The sequence below is a fragment of the Arvicanthis niloticus genome, chromosome 20 (assembly GCF_011762505.2).
Source record: "Arvicanthis niloticus isolate mArvNil1 chromosome 20, mArvNil1.pat.X, whole genome shotgun sequence".
Taxonomy (NCBI): Eukaryota; Metazoa; Chordata; class Mammalia; order Rodentia; family Muridae; genus Arvicanthis; species Arvicanthis niloticus.
The window spans coordinates 9,493,235-9,506,264 of record NC_047677.1 but is presented as its reverse complement, the minus strand read 5'-3'; the positions used below and the strand labels follow the sequence as shown (position 1 = coordinate 9,506,264).

The 13,030-nt window shown below is 33.6% G+C and overlaps 1 pseudogene; it reads right to left on the bottom strand.

The window, feature by feature from the left end:
• Positions 1-9,627: 9,627 nt before the first annotated feature.
• Positions 9,628-12,760, bottom strand: LOC143435190 (proteasome subunit alpha type-6 pseudogene; annotated as a pseudogene).
• Between the last annotated feature and the right edge of the window lie 270 nt (positions 12,761-13,030).

The following is a 13,030-nucleotide window of genomic DNA, read 5'->3' as shown; positions in this document are numbered from 1 at the left end:
TAACTTTTATCATATGTTTTTCTGTAATTTTTATGAGAAAAAAATATATAGATCAAGATGTATAAAAGTTTGTGGACAGATCAAAAGTTTTTAAGAAACTCTGTATTAATTCAATTTCAGTTTTCTTATACTGAATTAATCCCAAATTTTTATTTATTCATAGCATTAAAATAAGGGCTATTTGCATTTTAAAAATTCCTATTATATTTTGTAAACAGGTCTGTTGTAAGCATGAAGAGTCAATTAAAGACATGTAATAAGAAGTAAGAATCCTAAAAGAGGAATTATAATTAAAGTAACCTGTATTTAATAAGGATCCTAACACAAGTGATATTTCAAGGTCTTTACTTATTTTCCTCTTTGCTCCTTTATAATGTTGGTCTTTGGGGAAAAGACCTAGTTTATATGTATGTATTTTTTATAACTCATTGAAATATAGATGAACCCAGTAAACATTTGTCAAGTACATAAGTACATAATAAAATATAATATAGTAGTCTCTGCAGCTAACTATGGGAATTACTAGAAGAAGATATAAAAGTCTTCTGGAGGCAAGCTCAGAAAATATATGGCATTTAATATGAATCTTAACAATGGGCTATAAAACATATATATGTAACACATATAGCAGCAATAATTAAGGAATATGAATTTGAGGGAAAATATGAGAGAAGTTGAAGGTGGAGGGAGGATTAGCAGTAACATATTGCACAGGTATAAAGTTCTCAAGGAAACAAAATTGTTAAAAATAAATTTGAATGTTACATGCCAAGGCTCAAGAAACATTATGGAAGATGGCAAAAGCAATTTAGAAGCCTAAACAAGAGGAGAGGGACTATATAATGCCATCTTCAAGACATGACAGATCTGTCCCCATCATGAACTCACAGAAGTACAAGCTTGTGCATTAGGCCTCCACAAAACTATCCCTGTCAACTGTGAGTCATGGATCATGGAAGGAAGAGAACATATGTGCCCTGGAAATTCTGGCTGATGTACTGGGTTCTGATAGTTTCTTGGAAAAGAGGAGTCATTGTCTACAGTTGCAAACACAATGGTGTGCTCAGTAGGCTAAAAGGTAGTTCTAATCCCATGGTCACACACACAGCCCTGATTAAATTCAGGTTATAAAACAAAGATATGAATATGTGGAAGAGACTTTTAAAGTGATCGGGTGGTAGGGGAGATGATGGAAAGTGGGAAAATGACAGCAGCTAGAATGCATTGTCTACATAATTTAATTTAATAAAGAGAAACTAAATAAAAACACTTTAAAATAGCATAAAGATGTGAATAGCAAATCAACAGAATGATAACTTGAACATTAAAATTAGCAAACTTTTGTTCAACAGAATACACTGTAAAGAAAATAAAATGTAATTGACATAAAGTTAAAAGGTATTTACATAAAATACAATAAAGTCACAGGTCTTAAAATATCAATCATATTTAGGCTCTTTGGGACCCTTAAAACATTAAATAGAAACGTAAAAGAATGAAATATTGAGTAGGCATTTCCTAGAATTGAAATAAATGTGAATATTAGATACCCCATCAAAGAATCTGGACTACAGAAGAAAGAAAAGAAAGACCATATATTTGCAAATATTTTACAAATTAAAGACAAAAATTAAATGTGGGAAAAATCAAGAGATGTAGGAGCACTATGACATACTCATTTTTCTTATTATTAAGATCTACTATTCACTTATATAACTTTACAGAAATGGAATCACTCCACTTTCATATAGGGTATATGTTTGTTTTTGACTACTTTAGAAATTTGACTAGTTAGTATATCATATAAATTTTAAGTGAGTTTTATTAGTATGGAGAGGACAGATCACATAATTTGTTCTAAGCAGTATTTAGAATTCTAGTATTGGGAATTATATACAAATACCAGAAAAATTAGTGAACAGTAAGAAATGTTCACATATTGGGTAAGAACCTAGCAATCTCTTCTTCCTAAAACAGTGTATTCTCAATTCATCTATATTTGGGCCATCTAATGGTTAAGGTACTGATGGGTGGAACAGTTTACAATTTCTATAAAACGGAGCAATGCCATGACCAGGAATGTTTTCCCAAGAAAAATGGTAAGCCAGAAATATCAGAAGACATATGTAAAAGCATATTTGAATATGATTTATAAGTACAACATTCCTAATAGCTACTGACCCCAAAAACCAGGTTATGAATTATAGTTGTGTCAGTCAAAAAATTGTATCTACTTGGGAAAAATATGGATAAACACTATTTGAAAAAATACCTTAGCAATTCTGAGGAGTCTAAATTTAAGTTGCAAACAAAAGGATGTTTTAAGAATAGCCTGTAGTTAGTGTCATAGTCTCTGTTCCCCATTCAATCTACTTTATTTATTCTTTCCTGCCTCTCAAACTTTTTCAACTCACGTTTCTCTCTTCATTTTGCTGTTTGTTTTTCTTCAAAATCTTTCTACTGTGTAATACATTAAAGGAAGTTGGAGTTCCATAATGAAATTATCAGACACTGAGGATGTTAATTGGAAGTGAGAGCTTAAAAGTTCCAAGGAAACGAACAAGCTGATCGGAAGATATCAGGAGATTTGATCTGTCATACTAATTTTCAACATTGAGAACTCAAAGTTTGCCCTCTTGCTATAAAAAAAAAAGATATAGATAGATTTGAGGATAATAAAGCAACCTTGTGTGTAGAGCACCTTAGGGTAATTACTCAATTCACATTGTTAATCATAATAGTTCATGATGATAATGGTAATAGTTTACTTACTATATTTGTTTTATTTTCTATGATTTATCATTTATACCTAGCAGCTGCACTGAAAATGTGTAGAGTATTCCGTAGCTGTGTCAAACAATATAATACCCTGAGCAGTGGGAATTTTCTTACTGTATTCTCTCACACAGCAAAGAACTGGCCTGCAATAGAAAGTTTACTAAGAAATATAAATTTCTTTGTGGTAGGATGCAACATCTTTTGGATTTATTCCCAGGAATAGTATAACTGGGTCTTGACGTTGATTGATTTCTAATTTTGAGAGAAACCACAACATTGATTTCTGATGTGACTGTACAAGTTAGACTTCCCCCCATCAATGGAGGAATGTTCCTGTTGCTCCACATCTTCACCAGCATGAGCCATCACTTAAGATTTTGATAGTAGCCATTCTGACAGGTGTAAGATAGAATTTCAGATTCACTTTGATTAGCATCTCTCTGACGGCTAACGATGCTAAACATTTCTTCATATGTTTCTTGGCCATTTGAGATTGAGAACTGTGTTTACTTGTGTACCTAATTTGTAAATTGTATTATTTGTATTGTTGTCTAGCTTCTTGAGTTCTTTATATATTTTGGAAATAGCCCTCTGCCAGATATAGAATCGGTGAAGATATTTTCCCATTTTATAGGCTGCTGTTTTGTCCTTTGCTTTGCAGAAGTTTTCACTTTCATAAGATCCATTTATTAATTGTTGATTTTTAGTGACTGCACTATTGTTCTGTTCAACAAGTTGTCTCCAGTGCCAATGAGTTCAAGATTATTACCTACTTTTTTTTCTGTCAGGTTCAGTATATGTGGTTTTATGTTGAGGTCACTGATTGACTTTGACTTTAGTTCTGAACAGGGTGATAGCTATGGACCTGTTTGCATTCTTCTACATGCAGACATCCAATTGGACCAGCACTATTTCTTGAAACATTCTTTTGTTCATTGTATGATTTTAGCTTCTTTATCAAAAACCAGGATCTCCTATATGATACTATCAATAAAATTGGTTACGTAAAAACCATGTGATTTTTATTACTATAGTTCTGTAGTAGAGCTTTAAATAGTGAAACTTGGGGAAATTCTTTTATTGTACAGGATTACTCTAGCTACCTTGGAATTCTAATTTACCACAAAGATACTTGCTCAACTATCTTCATAACAGCTTTATTAATGATAACCAGAAACTAGAAACAAAGTATATGTCTCTCAACTAAAGAATGGGTAAAGAAAATGTGCTATATTTACACCATGGAGTATTACTCAACTGTTAAAAACAAGGACATCTTAAGATTTGCCAGCACATGAATGGAAGTGGAAAAAATAATCTTTAGTGAAGTAGCTCAGACCCAAAAGAACAAATCAGATGTATATTCATTTGTAAGTGATATTAACTAAAAAAGTAAAGGATGCTCATGCTATTGTCCACAGACTCAGAGAGGCTAAGTACAAGGATGCTTCAAGGAAGGAATCTTATTGCAACTTGATACCCTATACTTGGTTGATATCCCTTGATGGCCTTCATTTTTCTGAATGGAAAAAGAGGACAAGTGGATTGGAAGAGAGGAGGTAGATGGAAGATTTGGGGGGCTAAAGAAGAAAGGGAAAGCTACAGTCAGGGAGTAACATATGAAAGAATAAATTAATTTTAAAAAGAGATATATAAATTTTTATCTTTTCACCCCAATATGCAGGGATTAGATAGATATGCTAATGAGATCGAGTTTTAGATACAGCCTTTTCAGCAGAGACTTTGTATTACTTTTAAATCTTAATAAACTCTAAATAATTTCCATATGCATAAGATCAATATGACTTCCATAAAAGTCTTTGGAAATGGCACTGTACATTGCCAATATTTTTGAGGCCAGCACCAATTCTGGGAGACATGTAAGTGCATTATCCAGTTTGTGCACTGTAGAAAGATCCAAGTATCTTTTAGTTCTGTGCTACTTAGAGCAGTGATGGAAAAGATAGGCCCATAACTGTATTTTCCTATATTAGGTTAAAGTTTGAAGAGTTAAAATCATCGATCAGCTTTAATATAGGTGTCACATGGACTTCCCAGAAAGATAAAACACTGATGTTAACTGGATTTTTATGCCTTCCATGGTCCAGTCTACCATCATTTCTTTTTTCAGGTTCTCTTCATGCTTATACCATAAAAGGAATTAAAAGACACGAACATTCTTCTGGTAGTCAGGAGTGGGGACTATTTAAGTTTTTGTAGTAAATAACTTAGGATCCTCAACTTCTAGTATGTTCAACATTATGAGTTGTTTATGGATTCACCTTTGTGTAATGTAGAAAATATTAATTCTGAAGTATCATTGTTCTATTTACCATGTACATATTCCCTTTATCTGCCTTATAAGATCATTTTTTTTTTTTTTTTTTTGCTTATATCAAAGTATAGAATAGGTAAGTTTTTGTTTGTTTCTTTGCTTTGGTTTCAGAATTCCTATTTCTTCTCATTGATAGTCTTTACTGAACCAATCTATCTACATTTATGGATCCAGTCACTAATAGTATCTATGATACTAACTTGTAATCAATAAACTATAAAACAATTCTGCTGCATTTTCAGCTGCTTCAAGATATAAATACATCCCATTTTTATAAATATAAAATTTTTCCTGACTCCATTAATTTTCCCTTTTGAACAGATGAGAAAATCAACTAGGAAAACCTTGAAACTGGAAGAAGTTTTCAAAGCTCAGCTGGCATTTTTAGTTCTCCTGAGCTTTTGTCTCCTTCAAAAGTCATAAAGTTCTAACCTTACACAAGAAATCTAGGCAACTAAATTTATCTAAAACCAAAAGCTCATCTCTGAAAACATACACAAGTAACATTATTTATGCTAAACATGTTATGTATGCATATGAAACAGTTAACAAAGAGGCCATGAATTTGAAAGAGGGTGAGGTGTTTCTGGAAGAGCTGAGAAGAAAGAAAGAAAGAAAGAACAAAAGAAAGAGAGAGAGAGAGAGAGAGAGAGAGAGAGAGAGAGAGAGAGAGAAAGAAAGGGAATAAATAAAACATAATCTCAACATTTTAAAGTAAAAAGAGTGTTATTACCTAATGGGCCAGGTAAATTGCTCAGGATGAAGTCACCAGGTGATAAATAAAATTGCCATATGCTGAGTCAAAGAAACTGAAGGTTTGAAGCAACGTTGATGGTACGATATTACAGAGAAAACAGTAGTTGAAGAAAATACATTCAAAATCATAAAGCAGAATTCCCAAACAAAGATAAATAAATAAATATTGACTTTCTGAATACATTATTTACTTTTGTGGTCAAATACAAGTTTAACACGCTATATATATAGCCCGCTAGCAGTTGTCCTAACTTTAATATGATGATCATCTTGTTTTTTTAGGGTAAATCAAAGAATTGGAGGAAGTCAGTCATAAAAATTACAGTATTATAGTTATCAAGACACACTGGCTTTCAGTTCTTCAAGTATATGTCATGCCTATTGATGTTACCTAGCTTTTCTATGAAGCATTTATGAAAAGTTATGACAATTTTTAACAATCTCTATATTTATTTAATAATTTCCTATATATCTCTGCCTGGTACATATTTAAATTTACTTCTTACTTGCAATTTTCTGAGCTATCCTATCATAATCTAGACATGCTAGTGACTAATACAGCATCATAATAAATTTCATATCCATTCTGATACCTATTTTAACCTTTCATCAAAATTGGAGACCCAATTTCTTATGAAATGAAAATTTTATGCAAATGTTTTTCTTTTTCAAGAAATTTCATGTTTTCCACTGTTCTGTAACCAATGTTCAAGTTCCAGAAATCACTTCAGGAATGCAGTTATGCCTGGCTTTTAGCTATATTTTAAAATACCCCAGTGCCTTTCCACTGCTCTCACTTCCTCAAGCATGTACTGAGCTCTGTCAGATTACATGACTTAGATACTGAAGATCCCTAAACTCAGGAGACCTTTACTCAAGTCTTGGAAAGTCACGGCCACCCACAAACTCGCAAGACACCGTACCTGGATGCAATCAGCAGAGGTTTATTAGGGAAGAAAGCTGGCAGCCAACCCAACGGTCAAACTGCTCACCCACGCAGGAGTAGGGTTTGACAAAAGGCCAGCAAGCTGAGGGGCTTTTTTATAGCGCGGGGTGGGGAAAGGGAGGAATTTTTTATAGCATGGGGTGGGGAAAGAGAGCAACACATGATTGGTTGCTTTACAAATTTTGAACATCAGCAGGCCTCAGGGGGGTGATAACCAAGAACAGTGGAAAGTTAGCTAGTTCTTGGAACCACCCAGATGACTTGCATCTTTCTCTGTGGTCAGGAAAGTGTTTTCGGGCTTTGGGCATTCCCCACTCACAGGTGAGTTTTCTTCCCTGAGGCTTGAGGAATGTTGCTCTTCCCAGAATGTATTCGGGGCAGTGAAGGCCTGAAATTTTACATTCAGTTCCACTCTCTGGAACCTGCATTCTTTTTGCTCAGGTCTAGGGGTAAAGAAAAAGCCTGTATATATTTTATAAAATGGTCTTTATAATTTTTCACTCTACAATGTGACTTTCAGGGGACTGGAATGCTTTCTGTTTTGCTTCATACATGGTTCTCACTGCTTCTGACCTGCACAATCTGACTTGCAGGAAGCGTCCACATGCATGCATGATGAGGATTTTAGGGACACTTACGCAGCCCTAAGTTTCTTCTCTATCACTGTGTGAAATGTCAAGAGCATTTTCTTGTGATTGGATGAACAAGAATTGATTTTGACATGAATGTGTTTTACTGTCTTTCAGTAAATCTTTTCGGTGTCTGAAGTCACGTTTTAGAACATTATATAATTCTACTCCTCACAACAGGTGAGACTTTTGATATAAGAAAGAGCATGGTGAATACTTTCCTTTACCTATGTTAGGTCAAAAGAAAAATGTACCAGAGTATAAATACTCAACATTGTAGAAAAATCAGTAAAGTGATAAGTCCTATTGTAAACATAATGAGAAATTCCCAAAATGGGTAATGAAATATCATCAACTAACAATATAATCTATATCTGTATACCCAAGAACATATGATTAGCAATAAAGACAACAGAAATTAGGAATTCCTGTCAGTCTGCTATTTTTATTTTTTAAATTATTCAATTGACCAATTTAATAGCTTAGTGAGAGGCATATCATCCAACAACATGGTTTGACTTAAGGGACTCCTCTTGTAAAACCACTTTCCAGTTTGTAATAATACATTTAGTGTCATATTATATTAAAGTCTGTCTCCTCTGAAACTGTAACAGGCAGCATTAAGACTCATTTTAATCATGACTGGTACCAGACTCATGACTGGTACCAGAATCATGACTGGCTTTTAAGGTATGTTAACTGGTTTATGTACTTTAATACTTTGAGAAATTTACAGATACATACAAAGTATTTTGAACACATCTGTCCCCTTCTTCCCTCTCTCCAACTCCTCTCAGTGTGGAGCAATCCATTGGTACACTGACAAGTTACAAGTGACTACATAACTATAGAAAAGCAATTCTTCCTCTCTCAGTAAACATCAACTGTCAATAGCTCTTCAGCTTGTGGTGGGGCCTTGGGAGACCCTTCTCCCTCCATGCTGCAATTATTAACATAAACTAACAAGTCTAAAAATAAATTTTTGATAAATTGTTGATAGTTTGTGCAGATGTCAACTTTCATCATAGTGATGCAGTAAAAGATCAGAAAGGATTTCTTAGAAGTTCATATATATATGAACATTAAAATTAGAAGGAGCTGATTAATTAAAGAAGAATCATCAGAGAAGCTAGAGTAAGTAAACAAAGAGAGTCACTAGCAGAACAATGTAGAGTATACAAACAGAAATGAGATCCTAGAAATACCAGGGCAACCAAAAATCATGACCACTTTTCTCTATTTTCAAACATTTCTCAATAACAGAGCCTTTGCTTTATAATAGCATATTTCTGCTTGAATTAATGTCTACATTTTCCAGCTTCCCATATAAGAAGTTGGCATATAACTAATTTCTGTATGGTATAACGTGTTTTCTCATGGGAAAAAAGACATTTTTTTCTTTAGTATTTTCTTCTACACACACACACACACACATACACACATCCTGTCTTGAGTCACAACATCTATCATAAGCTGTATAAAAACTTAAATGCTGAAACACATGATAAATAATAAAAATAGTTTTAAAATGTATAGATAAATTATGAGCAAGGTTGATATTATATAATAATTTAATTTACAAATTATATCTAAGATAAAATGATTTAAATTTTTCAGTGACATGATCATGTTTAATTATATATTAAATGATAAAATTAATCTTAAGTCTAAATATTAGCAACTGACAATGTTACAATTTTAGTAGAATGTGAAAATCTCCATTAAAATGTATAAAAGCAGTGATTAGTTTTGAAATGAGCCAGAGATGTATGCTTAAAGTCTCTTTTAAATTAGGCTTATAATAGATATGAATGGAAGATAGTGTGAGAAAATAAATTAACTCTGATTCTTAAAACCTTACAGTTTGGGATAGGTCCCAAAGAAAGTTTACTAATCTACTAATCTATACTATAACAAATGTCTTAAGCTTTATTAGATCAAATTTATAGTGATCTTAGTGTTTTGAATTGTAGGTATACCCTCAACACACACATGTGTGTGTGTGTGTGTGTGTGTGTGTGTGTATACATATATCACAGTAGATTTTAAACATCATTATATGAAAGATACTAAATTTTTTTTTTACACATAGAGTTAAATATGTTTGGTAAGAACTAAGTTTTTTTTTTCATTTTAAGAACTAATCCTATTCTGTATGAATGTAACTTGAACATAGTACATCCACATTTTATTTGTTTCAAAATTAGATATCTGAGTAATGGTTTTTAAAGAAAGATTTCTCATTGCAGACAAGAGTGAATGCAGACAAGAGTACATTATGCAAATCAAATTTTGTTCTGTATATAAAAGTATAATAGTGAGGAAGTTTAAATATAAAAATATCAAGGACAATTAGGAGAAAATGCAACAAAATCTTGGAAGCCAAAGATCATGCCAGCAAATGATACATACATACGCAGATGCAAAACTCTTCAAAGAGAGCTGAGTAAAAATCTGGAATCACACAGTTATGTCATAAAAACCACCAAGGAAACAGGACATAGCGATAGAGAATCAATTTAATAGTGGTATAAAAGAACATAAAATAACAAGTAGTCTTTTAATGGAGGCGGACAATTGTTTTTCTTGATTTTTTATTTAGTTAGTTTTTAACTTAGCACATAAAAATTTTATGTTTTTATTTTTAAGTACAGTGTACATATTTATTTTTCCAAATGCATTGTTTTTATTTTTACAAGTCCTAAGCAGTTCAGTGGCAGGAGGAGTGGGAGAGGTTTCATTTTTCAACACAGGAACCTCTATGATGTTGTTTTGTATCAAACACACAGGCAAGTGGCATCATGGATTTGGTAAACTGATGAGAGTGTTCAGTCTTTCTCTGCTAGAACAACAATGTGAGTGTCAATCTCTGTTGCTGTAGGAATGCTGAATCGAGTATTTTCAAATCTAACTCTTCCAATTTCTATTTCTGAAGGGTTGAAATCAATCAACAGTAGACAGACGTGTAATTGCATTATCTAAATATTTATTCAAATGTCCAATTATTTTTCTTCTTTACTTATTTTTTTCAAGGAAGGTGGTTGGTTATATTTGTTTAACTTCTGCTGCCATGGCTTAAAACCTATAGGATTCCACTTGCATACTTAAGGGCCTTGTTTTTTATATATACCAGTTAAAATCAAACAACAATAAAGTAGCCTCATTTCATTATTCTGTATGTGAGCTTGAGAAATATTAGCAATTCTTTTTCATAGCTTGTCACAAAAAACTCATAGCCACATTTATCTTTCCAATTAGCTGTCTCATAGCATGCCCTCTGTACCTGGAATCTTCTGTCAGCTGTTACGCCCATCATTAAACAACAAATGCTTTCAGTTTTTTTGAACAAATATGTTACTGGGTTGGCATCCAGTAATTTGTCATATTCTTTCTTCTATGCGACATGAACTGAGCAGTCTTTTCCTCTGACAGCTACAGATGTAAGTCCACCCTAGTTAATAGTCTTAAATGCATATTCTACTTGGTAGAGTTGGCCCTTGGGAGATAAAATAGGAATGTGATGGTCAAAACAGCTTCTGGAACCACGGGGCATGGTGTTCCCACTATTTCAAACATAGTCTGACAGGTATGCATATTTTTAAAAAGAGAAAAATAAATATTCCAGTGTGGAACATATGAAATATGATTCAAAGCAAAATTTCAGAATAAATGGGACACAAATAGCTTTATTCACCCACTCACAATGAAGAATTTGGGGTCATAAGTTCTTGATTCTCTGGTTGCTGAAATATAGTTGTCAGGGTTTCAAGGCATTAGGAATGAAGTTAAAAGACACCTCTCAGTAAACCTAATATACCCAAGAAGTAAAAATCAAACATATGTATTTGGATGGATTATTCAACAAGTAGCCCACATGCATTCACCTACAGTATCACTCAAGTTAGATGAGCATTCGGTCATAACATACCATGAACAAACATTGGCCAATGTGATGTTTATTCCACTTTATATCATCATAAAGAGAATACTCAGAGTTGACTGATGACATTTGACAAGCAGGTATTTAGAGCACAGCTATCAGTGGGATGGCTCCATCAAGTCCCACCCAAAGAAGACAAGGTGAGAAGAGTGAAAGAGCCAAAGGGGTAGACGACACCAGAACAAGACCCTTTATAATTCAGACGATTTCAACCTTTCTAAGGCTAGAGCCCTTAAATACGGCTCTTCATGTTGTAATGAACTCCAATCATAAAATTATTTTTACCACTACTTTATAACTGTAATTTTGCTAGTTATAAATCATAATGTAAACATCTATATTGTCTGATTGTCTTAGGAAACCTTTAAGAAAGGGTCATCCTATCTCCAAAATGGGTCACTACCCACAGAATAAAAACCAATGTTAATTCAACTGAGGAAAGTAAAGAAGAGGGTCTCTGATACTTCTGCCTTCTCTTGAGGCTCTTTTCCTCTGTTAGTTTCTTACTAACACCTTTGATGTGATAGATTTTTTTTGTTTGTTTGTTTGTTTGTTTGATGTTATTATATTTTATGTTGTTAGATTTTGATGTTATCTTTTAGAGGCCTGTTCTTTTTGAATGAGAGACAAAGAGGGAGTAGATACATGTGGGAGAGAAATTGGAGAAGAAATGGGAGAAATAATGGGAGGGAAAAAGTGTTAACTGTTATCTCAATAATACCACCAACCCAGGTAAGAAAATAGAAAAGAACACAGGTAGAAAAATGTCTTTTCCTAATGATGGAAATATAGAACAATTATGATCAACTATTATGATTCAAGAGATGTCATATTCACTAAACAGTAACTCACAGAAATTAAAACAGTATCAAAGATGGAATAAACTAAAAAAAAATTTTAGATTATAGATGTAAGAGTGTAGATAAATAGGAAAGTAAATAGACTGAGGATTCAAAGTTAAGTAATTACAAGTTAGAAGAACTGTTATAGTGAAAACAAGGGATGCATAAAGAAAGGAAGACAATGGAGTATTATTTCAAGGTTTATTCCTAAAAATTGAAAAATAGTTTTATTAAGAAGTTTAGTAAGGTGTAGTACAATTGATAAAGATAGATCTACATGTAAGACAGAGAGAGGCAGAGACATAGACACAGAGAGACAGAGACAAAGGAACAGAAACAGAGAAACAGAGAGATTAGAAAGAGACAAAGAGAAGGAAGAGGAACAAAAAGAGGAAGAGTAGGAGAAGAAGGAAGAAAGAAAGGAAGAAAGAGAAGAGGAGGAAAAGAAAGAGAGGAGGATGAAGAAGAGGAAGGAGAAAGAGAAGAAGAAGAAGAAGAAGAAGAAGAAGAAGAAGAAGAAGAAGAAGAGGAGGAGGAGGAGGAGGAGGAGGAGGAGGAGGAGGAGGAGGAGGAGGAGGAGGAGGAGGAGGAGGAGGAGGAGGAAGAGGAAGAAGGAGGAGGAGGAGGAAGGAGGAAGAAGGAGGAGGAGGAGGAGGAGGAAGAAAAGGAAGAGGAAGAGGAAGAGGAAGAGGAAGAAGAAGAAGAGGAAGAGGAAGAGGAAGAGGAAGAGGAAGAGGAAGAGGAAGAAGGAGGAGGAGGAGGAAGAAAAGGAAGAGGAGGAGGAGGAGGGAGGAGGATAAGGAG